The following is a 14,642-nucleotide window of genomic DNA, read 5'->3' as shown; positions in this document are numbered from 1 at the left end:
GCGAATGGTCTGAAATCCAGATTTTAGGGTCCATAAATGGAGTTTGATTGGAACATGGCTCTGCACACTCATTTACCTAGTATCCACGGATGTTTTAGCACTGTGGTGGCAGAATTGAGCAGTTCCACGGCCCCCGGGAGCCTCAGATACCTAAAATATTTATGATTCGGCCCTTTAAGAAGCATTTGGTTGTGACCTCAGTCTTTGTCTTTAAAGATGGGACATCTTCCACCAGAACGGTTCCGTTGTCACCTGTTCTGTCCTTTGGAAATCTGAGATGGAATCCATAAACGGTTTAAATCACTGTATTTGAAATCTTTTTATTTTTCCAAATTAAAATGCTTATGAGCAGGCCGTGGGCCTTCCAAGAAACAAGAACCTGCCGCCTCTCTTTCCAAGAGAACAACCTACGGGGCAAGGCATCAGACTGTGTAGGTGTGCAGCCTGGCTCTTGAACTGGCTCTAGGCTTTGGTTTCCTCTTGAATGATGGGGCCATCATAACTGTACCCATTTCATGAGGTCGTGATGATGACACGTATCTGCATGTGTGTGTGTGTGTGTGTGTGTATGTGTGTATATATATATATATATATATATATATATATATATATATAAATTATAGAGATAGAACATAATATATACCACTGGATAATATATTATACTATGTATCATTATTTACAATCATAAAATATAATCATTATGTATAAGTATTATAATATGTAATTATTATAATTATAATTGCATAATTATAAAATGATCATCATCATTACGTATTTATAATATATATCTATGTACATATGTCTAAACATATATATTTTAGAACAATGCCTGGCAGATGGTAGACATGATATAGGTATTTGTTCTTTTTTCTTTTTTTTTTTTTTTAGTTGTAACTGGACACAATACCTTTATTTTATTTATCTATGTTTATGTGGTGCTAAGGATCGAACCCAGGACCTCCCACGTGCTAGGCGAGCGCCCTACGGCTGAGCCACCCCCCAGCCCAGTGCATGTTCTTTTTAAAACCTTATTGGTTCATTCAAGTCATGGAGGCCTTCTGGTCAACCTTGGACTTATCTCTTGTTGGCTACGGTTGTTGGTCAGTCGTCCAGCAGAGGGTGAGTGACAGGGTGTGGTGGATGGCATTACAGGCCCCACTTCTCTGCCCCTCCTTGTACCTGCTCACTTTTCAGTGTCATTTTGCGGTACCTTCCGATGTGGGTAGGACACATGTCGGGAGCCTTGGTGTTGGGTGGTGTGTCCGCGCTCTGGCCCGTGGACACAATGACACAGTGCAAACAGAGGCTTACGAACTCCTGACACCGTTGGGCTCACACTTTTTATCATCTGCCATCCTCCTGAGAAGGTCACACCCAAAGTGACCTACTGATTTCCCGAGGAGGATGAAAAATACGTGGAGAGGAGCTGCCCCTGGCCCGGCCACCCTAGACGAGCCACATCCCAGCCAACCCGCAGGCCACCGAACAATAACACGATTGCTGTTTTTAATGCCTTGATTTGGGAGTAATTTCTTACACAGCATAAATCATTTTAGGAAGAAATACCTGTGGTTGAACCCAGTCACCTAGCAACTTATTGAATAAAAAAAAAATCATCTTAGTCAAGCACTTATATAAAACAATTTTCACTGAATTCATCGATTTATATATATTTTTCAAACGGAGTTCCTAATTGCATAATTCCAATGTTTTTCCCCTCCTCCCATTGGCTGTCCTGATTGTAAAGTTTTTAAATGCATTTTTTCTGCAAACTCTATACATCTCTCTAAAAGGCTGAAACAAAACATTTTGCCTCACCTGTCCACATTCTCTTTGGGATTCCCTTGAAACTCGTCGGTTGTCAAAGGGCCCTGCAGGTTGTTTGCATAGATGGGAAGGGTGAAATCCATCTCCAGACGTCCACCTCGGTGGGATTCTCACGGGGCTTCAGGAGTTTAAGGGGAGGGAACATCAGGCCCATGTCTACAAGCTGGTGGAGAGATGTTTTCCTTCAACAGAAACAGAACAAGAGAGAAAAACAGGAACATGGGTTCACTGTTCAACTTAATCCTTTGTAGAAATCTGTCTGTTGACGCTAGGATGAGCAAAATAGGGGCAGGGCAGTGTCCATAAATGGAAAATCAAGATTTTTTTTTAGTTTTCGAAACAGATGTGTTCATTCTCCAGGGTGGTCAAGCAGTTTGAGTTGGGGATACAATTAAGAGTTAACTGAAGAGCATCAGGAGATGTCTCTCAAGATGAGGTCCTGGTCATCCTGTGTCCTTGTGCCCTGCATTCTGGGGTGGCCTCTGGGTTTTATTGCCTGAGTCACTGAAGAGTCAGTGCTAGGCAGTGGTCAACTGCCCTAATTCTAGAGCTCGATGGGTTTCCCTGCGTATTATCTGGGTGCTTGGTTTCTCCCCCAGATGTTTGTGTGCTAGAAGTGTCTTCCCCAATATGGCATTATTGAGGCAGTGGAACCTTTAAGAGGTGGGGCCTAATGGAAGGTGTTTAGGTCACAAGGATTACTATTGGCCTCTCACGATGGGCGGAGTCTCTCAGGAGTGAACTAGCTCTTGCAAGACTGGGTCTTCATAAGCCATGCCATGTGCATGGGCCCTTTATGTATACAGCCATTTCCTCTTCCCCTTCTCTGCCATGTTGTGATGCACCCTACAGGCCCCTCACCATGGTAGATCATGTTCTTTGGTTCGTCCAATCACTAGAATTATGATCCAGATAAACCTTTTTATCAAGTACCCAGCCTCAGGTATTTTGTCATAGCAACACCAAGGGGACTAAGGCACTGGGAAACTTTTGGCAAGTTACACAACCTCTGTCTTCTCATGAAGTTGAGATGAAGAGTGATTTAGTTAAATCATATCAAATAGTCCAAGGAGTTCTGGAACCTACTGATCACTCCATAAACATCTATTATCCCTGTTGTAACAGGTGTTACTACTATTTTGTTCACTAAACCCTGAGTTTTTCTTCTGGGGAACCACCATTTTGTTTGTTTGTACCTTTAGTGTAGCTCTTAGGCTAAAAATACCAATTCTTCCTTCCCATTCTGGCCAAGGAGAGCCACCATGATCTGGCTATAGTGGCAGGCTGGGGTTTGAACATGGGACACAGTCTAACCAATGAGGTGCAACCTTTAAACTTGGTTGTGTGAGAAACACACACCTGTACTTCCAAGGAAAACTTGCCTCTCAGGCTAAGAGTGAACACCAACCCTTCCCAAATGCAAACTCAAGAGATGAAATAATGGGTCCTAATCATGACAGGACTTAAAAGCATATATTAAATCCTTCTTGATACACACAGATTTGTGTGTGTGATGTTAAATTTTCTCTTCAGCTTATGCTAGTTAAAACTGGATTGAGCAGGAAGAGAACTTGCACACCTTCTAGTTGGCTTTACAGGAAATTTTATTCCCTTTTTGAAAATTTTCATGGAGAGTCAGGCTGTTGGAGGTCAAGTGTGCATGAGCAACCATTCATTGATCCAAAAAATGCCATTGTCATTGAGTTTGAACAGCCAGAAGCTGTCCTCATGACAGGTTTTTACTTTTCCTTGGTGGGATCTGGGGACCACGGGAGCTTACACTGGGAAACCACCACCTCGCCGTTCCGTCCTGAGCTACGCGTTACACCAAGGCGAAGATGAGCATTTGTGGAATATAAATACAGCCAATAACAGAAAGCAGCTTTGATTTCTCCCCCATGAGATTTATTCTGACAGTCGGCAACTGGATGAAATAGATAATGCAAGTCCCTTGTCACAGTAACTCAGTTTAAACGCACTGTCAGATTAATAGACTCAGTTATCCACTTCACGAAGGACTGGAGGAGATGACTTTGGAAATCATCCCTTCTCATAAACATCCGAAAGAATTACAAGGGGTTTCTAAAGCACAGGAAATTGGGAAGTAGGCAAATTTGGCCTCAGGGCCCCCCCAACTTTCCCTTCCTGTGCATGGATTATCAGTGTTTATTCTCCTTCCTTAACTGCCCTTTCTGAAACGGCTTCTATCTCCCTCCCACATCCCCTCCTCTTGACTAGCAAGGATCTTCTATTTTTAATATTTTTTTAAGGTGAAGGGGAAGATTCTTTGCTTCTCGGATCGCAGACCCGTTAGGTTCATAGCTGCCTGCAGCCACAGGACAAAGATAAACAGGTGGACAATCGACAATAGGAGACCATTGCATGGTCACTGGGAGAAGTCACAATGTATACACCAGCAGCCTTGGCAACCTCCCTTAGCTCACGTGGTCCCCAGAGCCAGCTCTGCCTCCTCTTCCTGGGATTTCTTATACAGGTAAATACGTCTGCCTTCATTTCTTGATCCAAAGACTTGGTATGGTCTGAGTTTAGTCAACACAAATTACAGATTACAGACTTTGAGACTAGAGATTATAGGTTAATGAAATATTAATTAGTAAGGATAAGAGAATTATATGGTAAGGGTCACAGAATCAGTGATGTGAAGTTAGTCTAGTCTGCCCCAGTTATAAGTTAGAAGTAACAGTCAAGCACATAACAACAGGACATAAGATTTAAGTTGTTAAAGATGGAGAACAATGTAAGGTGATAAGCGTAAGCCCATGAGTTAAAGATAGCTACAGATAAGTTAGTAAAACAATAATTAAGTACAAGGTACTCTGGGGTACGGCATTCTCGTCTTATAATAGGAAAAAAAAGTGGATTACAGCTCAAAAGAGGTTCAAAGTGCATACTCCATCTGAGGAAGAGGACCTGGGGAAGCCCGAGATCCAGAGGGCAGACAAAAACCTGGGGAACTCAGATTTAAAACTTCTATGGATAGGGAGCTTCATGTTTGAGAAGACGATAATGTTCTAGGCGGCTGAACCTCAATGCCGTTGCATTCTGAGCTACGCGTTGAAAGATTTTGCTATTTTGTTATTGATTCTTATTGATTTACTATGTTATGTCTATTTACCCAGAAAACTCTAGGGCAACAACTAAGAAGTGCTTAAAAAGAAGTTGCATTTCTGTGCTAAAGGAAATCATAAAACGCTCAGATCCAGAGAAGAACCAAGAAGGAGAAAATGTAGCAGAGAACAAATACAATGTATAGATAACAGTGAAAACATGGTGGAAATTATGTCAATAATTACTTTAAGTATAAATGGCCTAAATAGAACCAAATAAAAGACAGAGATTATCAGAGAGGATTAAAAAACAGAAACCAAACAAGACCCACCTCTGTGTTCTACAAGAAACCCACTTTATAAAGAAGAAATGGAGAAAGACATACCACGTTAACACTGATTACCCAAAAGTTGAATAGCTGTATGGATTTCGAGCAAAGCAGACCTCAAAACAAAGGGGATTATCAGGGACAAAGAATGGCATCACATGAAGGGATTATTTATCCAAGAAGCCATCACGATCCTTATTGGTTAGGTATCTAACAACAATCTGTCAAGAGACCCAAGGGAAGAATAATAGAAATCAGAAATAGACAAATCCATTTTGTCGTTGAAAACTTAAATAGCCCCATGTCAATAATTCATAGATCAAGCAAGCAGAAAATCAGTAAGAATATATATACGACCGGAGTAGCTCTATCAATCAACTTGATCTAACTGAAATCTATAGAATACTCTATTCACCAGCCACAGAGCACGCACCACGTTCTTCCGAAGCTCCTACGGAAATTTAACCAGGGCAGACCACATTATGGACCATGCGATGCACCTCAGCACATTTGTACAGATTATCCACAGGATGTTCTCCGACCACAGTGGAATTAAATGGGAAATCGTTAGCAGAGATCAATAACACTGGAAAACCCCCGAATATCGTAAAAGTGAAGCAAGCTTTTTAAAGAACATGGATCAAAGAAGTCTTGGGAGAAATTTTAAAATATCTCAAACTAAATGAAAATGAGAATACAACTCCCAAAATTTATGGAATGCAGCATCGCAATTCTTAAAGGGAAGTTTGCAGAGTCAAAAGTGTATAGATTGTGGGGGAGAAAAAAAGAAAGATCTATGGTCATGAACCTAAGCTTCCATCTTAGGGAACTGGAGAAATGAGGGTAATTTATACCTGAAACAAGAAAAATAAATAATAAAAACTAGAAGAGAAACCAATAAAGTTGAAATTTTAAGCAGAGAAAAAATTTTAAAAGAACAGCAAAGATTCTTTGTAAAGATAACTTCTTGAGATGTTCAGAGTGCATGGTTACTTACAATCATAAACTCTGATTAATTTATTCATCCTTCAAAACCAGCTTCCTGATTTTCTCTTTGTCAGCTGCTTCTTCCTGTCCTTTGTAGAGGAAATTTCTCTCATAAATGGGTACATAGGAGTTGGGTGCAGCGGCACACGCCTGTAATCCCAGCAGCTCAGGAGGCTGAGACAGGAGGATCTCTCAACGCCAGCCTCAGCAACGGTGAGGTGCTAAGCAACTCAGTGAGACCCTGTCTCTAAATAGAATACAAAATAGGGCTGGGGATGTGGCTCAGTGGTCGAGTGTCCCTGAGTTCAATCTCTGGTACCCCCTTCCATAAAAATTGGGTTCATACTAAGGCATCAATAAGCCGTCCTCCAAAATCTGATTTCCCAAGCCTACCTTCATGTTTAATATTTAGTGTTCCTCCCCAATTCCAGGCTGGAGATGACTTGTAATATCTACAGTGAGAAAATGGCAATATACTTTCCAATGAAATCTATTCGTGTCCAGGGTTGTAAGTATGAGAACAAGAGAGGCATGGTTGGCCTTGACCCACCTAGACCATCACACAAGTAACAAATGGTATAAAAAAAAAACATGGCCAAGAAGAACGCTACCATTTTGATTATAAGGTCCATTCAAATTCTTGAATTTAGCCCAGAATTCCCTAGAGGCCCACATTCCCTTATTCTGCCCAGTGATATGACCTTATTTATTATAGGTTTCATATGCTTTTTTTTGTTGATTATTTACTTTGCTATGCAAATGGTAAATCAACGGTTCCCTTGTAGAAATAGTTCACAGTAGCTCTTCTTATAGGCAAATCAACTTAGAAAATTGGCTATCAAACCCAGGGCCCATCTGTTTTGCTTAAATGGTAATCATCGAGAATCTAGTGGTGTTGATTAGCAAAGCCAGACTCAATCGCGGAGGGCCAAAAATGATTTCCATTAAAATAGTACATTTCCTGAGCTTTAGCCTCCCTCTGTAAACCAATAAGTTGAGAGCTTCTCTGGCAAAGTTCTTTGTGGTTAACTGTTAAATGTATAGAATTAAATTAGATATAAGAAATTGTTTCCCCCTGTGTGGACTGCTAATTGCTAAAATGTGTTAATAAGCAAATGTGCATGGTTTTTCTTTTTCCCCAAAAAAAAACGTGAAACCCGGTATTGTCACAGTTATTTGAGTGTAAAATAAATTCACACTGCCTTATTATTATGCCATTTAGTAAGCATAGATAATTACAAGAATCTCATTTGCAGTCTGTAGCAAGAGTCATTGGCATTTATTAAGTCCTATGCACAAGGCACTGTGTTAATTCTTTACTTAGAGTAACTTAATTCTCCAGGTAATGCTATAAAGGTAAATATTGTTGTATCATTTAGCAGATGTGTAAAAAATTTTTTGAGGCATTGCATTCCTTGACTAAGGTAATAAACTGAGATCCAATCCCGGTATGTCTTAGTCCAAAAGACGTGGTCCCAAATATAACTTCAGGTTTGATGAACGGATGTTTTATTTTTCCAAATCTATTATGGGCTAGGCCCCAGTGTAGATGCTAGAGGTACAGTAGGTACTGACCCTGTGGTCAGTAAACCCCTTGGTCAGTAAACCCCAAGAAAACCCGTGTTGAGGAAGAGAAGCTCTCAGACCCAGGTGGAGGAAGAGAGATTCTGCTCACATTGCTTGGTTCTCATCTCTTCTCTGGACGGATGCTATTTTGTATGTGGCACAAAAAAATTTTGCAAAGTTAATATGAGAAAGGGCAAAAGAGTTGAAAAATCCATTTCCATCGGGTAACAGGAAATAGAAAATGCAAACAGCTAAGCTCTAGCCTCTGGGTACCTGTCCTCCGTCAGTCAGTCCAGTGCCGAAGAGATGATAGTTTTTTTTCCTTAATATGGTGTTTATTAATAGACAAGCCACGGCCTTGGTGGGTACAGGACAACTCGTATTATGAAATTTTAGAACATAGTTTACAGATTCTTCAACCTCTGCAAAACAAATGTTCCATCACCAAATTGGAATAATTGCTGGGGTTTTGCGATTTCCGGAAAATAGAACTTAATGGGTAAAATTTTCAGAATATCAAGGTTTTCTTTGCCAAAATTTTTTGAGGTTTTTTTTTTTTTTCCTGCACCTGCTACTGCTTGTCTGCTGGTAAGAGCAGTGCAGATAAACAAACTAAATGAACAGACAGCCAGCAGAAGTCAATGCACACAGTCTGTCCTTAATTCAACAGCACGTGGGGTTGTTTTTCTTATGGATGTGTGTGTTTGTGGTTATGGTCTTATATGGTGACACAGAATAGAGCCACATTTTTCTGTCTAAAACATTCCTAGGATCAAATGCACTGAGATTTCATGATGTTCTACCAAGGCTAGAATCACCTCCATGTTTCTACGATTACGCACTTGCTTTCTACGATTGCACGCTGCACCCCGGTTTTTACCCAGGACCTAACTTATGATAAAGACAAGAAGGTGCAAGTCAAAGGCTGGGCCAGGTGTTTCGATGCAGGCCCCGATTTGGTTTTATTTTTAAATCCCCCAGTGGAATTGAGTGTTGGCCCACGGACTACCAAGCGCTTCCCACATTTCTCATTCTGAGAATTAATCTTCCTGAACATAAGCTCCTTGTCTGGCAGCCTAGAGGGATAGCAGGACCCAGGCTGGACCCAGCTCCCTGGATTCTTAACACTAGCCATTTACCACCTTCTTCCTTACCAGAGAAAAATCATGTAATTATGACCCAAGTCACGGCCTCCAAATCAGTTTAGCTACTGGCCACGTGAGGGAGGCCGCCTCTTCTAAGAATATGCTTGTGACAGCTTCCAGTGACCTGCTAACTAATCACTTCAGCTGGTTGGCTAGACTCCTGTGTTTTCTGAACTTTCTAGATCATTTAGTCTTTTATTTTGCAGTGGGCATGGGGTGGGGGGGGTGGAGGTACTGGGGATTGAACTCAGGGGCACTTGACCGCTGAGCCACCTCCCCAGCCCTATTTTGTATTTTATTTAGAGACAGGGCCTCCCTGAGTTGCTTAGCGCCTCGCTTTTGCTGATGAAATCATTCCAAAACCCGAGACCAAGTTTATTCACCAATAGAGCCTGCCTACTGCTACTAAAGTGATAAATTCTAATTTAAAAAAAAATAGGCAAGTGGTCTGGGTGGACATTTCTCCAAAGAAATGGTACAAATGGCCACCAAGGGCCCGTGAAGATGCACCACCTCATTAGCCATCCTTCCATGCAGATCAAAACCACAGTGACCTACCCCTTCAGACCCACTGGGACAGCAATAATCAATGTGGCACATGACAAATACTGAGGAGAACAGGGGAAGATTGGAAGACTCCTAAACCTCACGTGGAAGAGCAAACAGGTGCAACCACCTTGGAAAACAATATGGCGACCCCTAGAAAAGATAAAATGGCATTAGCATATATTTTAATCAGCTTTTTTTTTCCCACTGTAACTAAAGGGTCTGACCAGAACAGTTTTAGGAGGAATGGTTTATGTGGGGGATCATGGTTTCAGAGGTCTCCATCCATGGACAGCAGCAGGCTCCATTCCTCAGGGCTCGAGGTGAGGCAGGACATCATGGTGGAAGAGTGTGGCAGAGGGAAGCAGCTCACGTGGGGATCAGGGAGCAGAGAGAGACTCCACTGTCCAGATAACAAATATATATACCCCCAGACCACCTTCTCCAGCCAAACCCTAATACTTCAGTGACCACTCAGTTAATCCCTATCAGGGGATTAATTCACTGATTGGGTTAAGATTCTTATAACCCAGTCATTTCTCCTCTGAACCTTCTTGCATTGTCTTGCACGTGAGCTTCTGGGGGTCACCTCACCTCCAAACCATAACAAAGTATGACCCAGCCTTTGCATTCCTAGGTGTACACCCATGAGTTTTGAAAATATATGTCCATACCTACATTATACATGGACATTCATCGCAGAGGTATTCATGAAAAAAAGTGGACACAATCCAGATGTCCATCAGCTAATGAATGGGTGACCCGTGGACAATGGGGTGGGTTCATCTGATACAATATTATTCTGCCATGAAAACAACTGAGATCCTCATACCTAAGAGGATGAAGCTTGAACAGGTGGTGCTGAGGGAGAGATCCTGTACTATATGATTCCACTGATATGAAATTTCAGAATAGGAAGGTCCACAGAGACAGAGAGCGAATTAGCTATTACCGGGGGCCGAGGGCAGACGGTATCAGAAAATGACAACACAGGGTTGCAGTTTCTTTTTCTGAGTGAGGAAAATTCTCTAAAGCTGAAGTGATGGTGGCCCAACTCTGGAAATATCTAGACACCCGTGAATTGTAGTTGTATTTGAATTATTATAAAGCACCTGAAGCGTATTGCAAGGTACTGCTGTGTTTTGAAAGACAAAAGCGATAGGAAATGGAGACTTGAAATGGAGGACAAAAGATGAGTTTTGAAGGGATGATTTTTCTCTGTGACAACCTTTCACTTTTCAAGAAGACTCTTCCTTGGTCCAAGAGGATATTACTATATCCAAGGGGATCTGTAATGGCAGCGATGGATGGTGACATCCTTGCTTTAACATTTAAATATAATTTCCTTACACACACACACACACACATGGTCCCTTGGCTGATTTTATCCAAATATGATGTTTTTCTATCATTTTATAAAAGTCCTACAAGTAATCATTTTATAAATATTAGCTGCAGAAATCTAGCATCGGGAGTGCCTAGACGTGGGTCAAGATAGAATGAGCTGTAAACATTTTTTAGTTGTTTCCTTCATGGAAAGTCACATTTTTAAAGTTAGTGTGGTCATCAGAACTCTTTATGTCAGGTGACATAAACCCATGTCAAAGCCACTGCGTGGAAAAAAATGGAAGAAGGGGATGTATTGGTATAAATACCCAGAGTCCCAGGGTGGATTTTGTTTCTGGCTCTGGAGACTCTGAATATTAATGCCCTGTGACACTCTCTCCAAGTCTGGGCCCTGCTTTTCTTTTCTTCTCACCCAGGGAGGTTCATTCCCCATCAGAAGAAAGATGGGCACAGATAGAGTCCACGTGTGCCTATCCTGTGAGCCAAAACCAAGGGCAAGATGTCTCTGCAAACAAGTTCGGTGAAGTCTACGGGCAGAATCTGATTGTTTGGGAAGTGCTATTACCAAAAAGAAAATGGGAATACATACCAAGAAAACAAAACCGTAGGCCATTGCACAATGGTTCTATGTAGATGCTTTAAAACTCTGTTCTCAGACCTCCCTTGGAGAAGGCTGAGGAGCCTGGATTCCAATATGTCTGCCTGGAGCCGCCATCTTGAATGAGTCTGCCTTGCTCTTTGAGGGTTCCACCGGGCTTCCCCCTCCCTCCTCTCTTTCCCTTCTGCAGTCATTTTTCATCACAAAGAATGGCAGAAATTTGATGAACTGCAAACGCAAGTGGGAAACATCATCCAGGCTGCTGTTGAGAAACAACTAAATTAGGTATCACAATAGACTCCATCAAATATTTAAAACGGTGCAATCAAATGAGGGGTTTATTGTTCCAAAAGCACTAATGATACGTCTTTACTTATTTCAAATTGTTGTTTTATGCAGTTGGTAATACCAGCTGTTGTGTTGTATGAACATCTCCCTCTCTCTCCCTCTCTCTCTCTCTCTCTCCCCCCTCCCTCTCTCTTAATTTTTGACCCACGTACTTCAATCAAAGATTCATTCGACTGTAAACTCCTACAATATGCCACCTGCATGCCACCTGCCTAGTTGGCTAGCCAAGCCTCAGAAAGCATGTAAAAGAAAAATTGCTCGAATCACGGTTTCTGTCGACCCCCCAAGATGCTGTCAATCTGATTGAAGAGAGAAGCTCTTTGAATTATCTCCAAGATCCACTTGCCACAAAATGGTAAGTGTCGATGAATCTTAATTGTGAAATGCAGAGGTGGTTCTGTTTTTATTTATTTATTTATTTATTTATTTCAATGAACTCAGTGTCTTGATGGCAAACCATAAAATATAGTCCTGAGCCCAGCTGGTATCGGGAATCAAGGAAAACAACCACACTGAGATGGATGGTGTGATACAGCCGAGTGGTAAGTGGGTTTTGAGAGAAGAGTGTCTTACTCTGCTCACAGAGAGACCTTCTCCAAATTCATTGGTCAAATGAAAGGGCATTGTGGATTGTGCACCTACCCATGGACCTTAGTGCTTAGGGGAGAGACAAGGAGACAAGAACCCTTATTTCTGTGTAGAGAACTTCTCACCAATATTAGCAGATACAACTTAAATAGTGGTGAAAACCACAAATACAGGGTTTCAGGGGCTGTTCTAGAAGGAAGGGTGACCTCCAACCTATCCAGGTACCTGATGTCCCCAGATGCAGTCTAGCAAGGGAACTTGAGTGTTTTAGTGAGCTTCTGAGTAACTGTGATCAAAATGCCTGACAGGAACAACATAAAGGAGGTAAAGTTTATTCGAGGTTCATGGTTTCAGAGGTCTCAGTTAATTAATAGGTGGCCAACTCCATTACTCTGGGTCCAAGGTGAGGCGGAATATCATGGTGGAATATCATGGTGGAAGTGTTCAGAAGAGAAAAGTTGCTCCTCTCAGGGCAGCAAGGAAAGAGAGAGAAAGACAGACAGACAGACAGTCAGACCTGCAGTACAGATGCACCCTTCCAGGGAACACCCCCAGTGACCCACCTCTTCCAACCATGCTCTACCTGTCTACAGTCACCACCCCGTGAGTCCCTTCCCATTAGGATGGACGGTTCAGGTGACACCTTTCATAGTCCAATCATTTTACCTCTGCCTTTCTTGTATTAATTAACAGGATATTTGGTGGGTGGGGGACACTTCACATCCAAACAAGATCCCTGAAGCCCCTACAATTCATTTGGAAGGAAATGGTAGGTTCATGGGCGGGGGAGACAATAACTTGTGAAGTTCGTCTGCCAGAATGGACAGGTTCCTTCCTGGTGGACCCTCTAAAACTCCACTCCACGGAGTCCTAGGGACAGTCTGATGCACAAATTTTGGAGGGTGAAGAACTTGGACAATAGCTGTGTGGACTCCATCTCCAGTGGAGAACGTCCCATTTGCAAAGTGCTGCAGAATTATAGGATCTTTTCACATCAGAGTTTCACTTAATCCACACACACACACACACACACACACACACACACACACAAATCCTGCAAACTGGGTTGGTCTCCCCATTTTATGGGTCAAACTAAATCTTGCAGAGATGAAATCCATGAGCCAAACCAAGAGATAAGCCAAGATTGGTGCAGCTGTCATGGACCCCAAGTTCTCTGTCCTCTCCGGTCTCGTACCAGCATTCATCTCTGATTCTAGCTCCATATATCCCTCTCCTCCCTTGTCATCACCGAATCCTGCAGGCTGTCCCTATTCTTATCACCCCTTTCTTAAAGTATGGCCTTGGCATCGGTCACCCTTTCTCCAACCTCATCCTCTTCATCCTCTGCAGAGCAACCGGAGTTGTCTATCAGAAACTCACATCCTGCCACGTCATCGCCTTCTTACAATCCATTACTCTTGCCAGCAAGGTCAAGTCCAAACTCCTGCAAGATCTAGCCCTTGTGTATTTCTCTGGCATCCAACCCTACTGCCTTCTTGACTCCAGCCAAGTGGGACCTCTGTTGTCCCATCCCCACCCTCTCTCACCTTCTGCCACTCGTCTTCTGACACTCCTGTGACCCCTTGTCTTTGGTATCCACTCATCACTGAGATATCGCTCACTCCTTATCCCACTCGAGCTGATTCCTGAAGCTTCCTCCACCCTCCTCTTCCGTTCTCCCATTGCATTAACGCCATCCCAACGCTTAGCATTTGCTTTTGAACTTGCCTTCTGTGTCAACCTTAGCTTCTGCAACATATCAAGCATCTGATGAGCAAGATCCTTCCATCTTGTGGGTCTGCATTTTCAAAACGTGCTTCCGAGGCCATTGAGGGAGACAAGACCTATTTCTCACCTGGGTCAGCTTGCAAGAAACACGCTGCGTAGCCTTCACTTTTCCTTGGCCAAGATAGATCCTGTACCTCTGCTTACTTCTAAGGAGGTTTGGGGAGTGTTCAACCAGCTTCTAAGCATCAGTGCTGCTCTGTGGAAAGGGAGCAAATATCTTTGATTGACTGGCCACCTCTGGCATTCCTGTGTTCCTTGTCTTCCCTGTTACCTTGAAGGTAGGAGTTGGGTCCTCATCTCCCTTATAAACTGTGTTTATGCGGTAAACACATAAACACAGTGAATATATGGAATTTTACTGATAATTTCATATCTTATGTGTCACAAGATAGGCAAACCCATCACTTGTCCTCAGAGAGAATGAAGCAAGACCCATAAGTCAACCAATTAGAGTCTCTGGGGGGATTTTTAAACTCTGTTGAGAATTACGTGTGTCTGAGCAAAT

The 14,642-nt window shown here is 42.4% G+C and overlaps 1 long non-coding RNA gene across 1 annotated transcript in view; it reads left to right on the top strand.

Annotated features, from left to right (window-relative positions):
• The window catches only part of LOC125611740, a 94,357-nt gene that overhangs the window by 47,124 nt on the left and 32,591 nt on the right, over positions 1 to 14,642 (top strand). Inside the window, exon 2 of the long non-coding RNA XR_007341980.1 lies at positions 11,925 to 12,116. This is a non-coding gene — a long non-coding RNA (uncharacterized LOC125611740). The remainder of the gene's footprint in view (positions 1 to 11,924; positions 12,117 to 14,642) is intronic.

Source organism: Marmota marmota, unplaced genomic scaffold (genome assembly GCF_001458135.2).
Source record: "Marmota marmota marmota unplaced genomic scaffold, marMar, whole genome shotgun sequence".
Lineage (NCBI taxonomy): Eukaryota > Metazoa > Chordata > Mammalia > Rodentia > Sciuridae > Marmota > Marmota marmota.
Note: the sequence above shows the minus strand (reverse complement) of the source record. Positions and strands in the feature narration are given on the sequence as shown.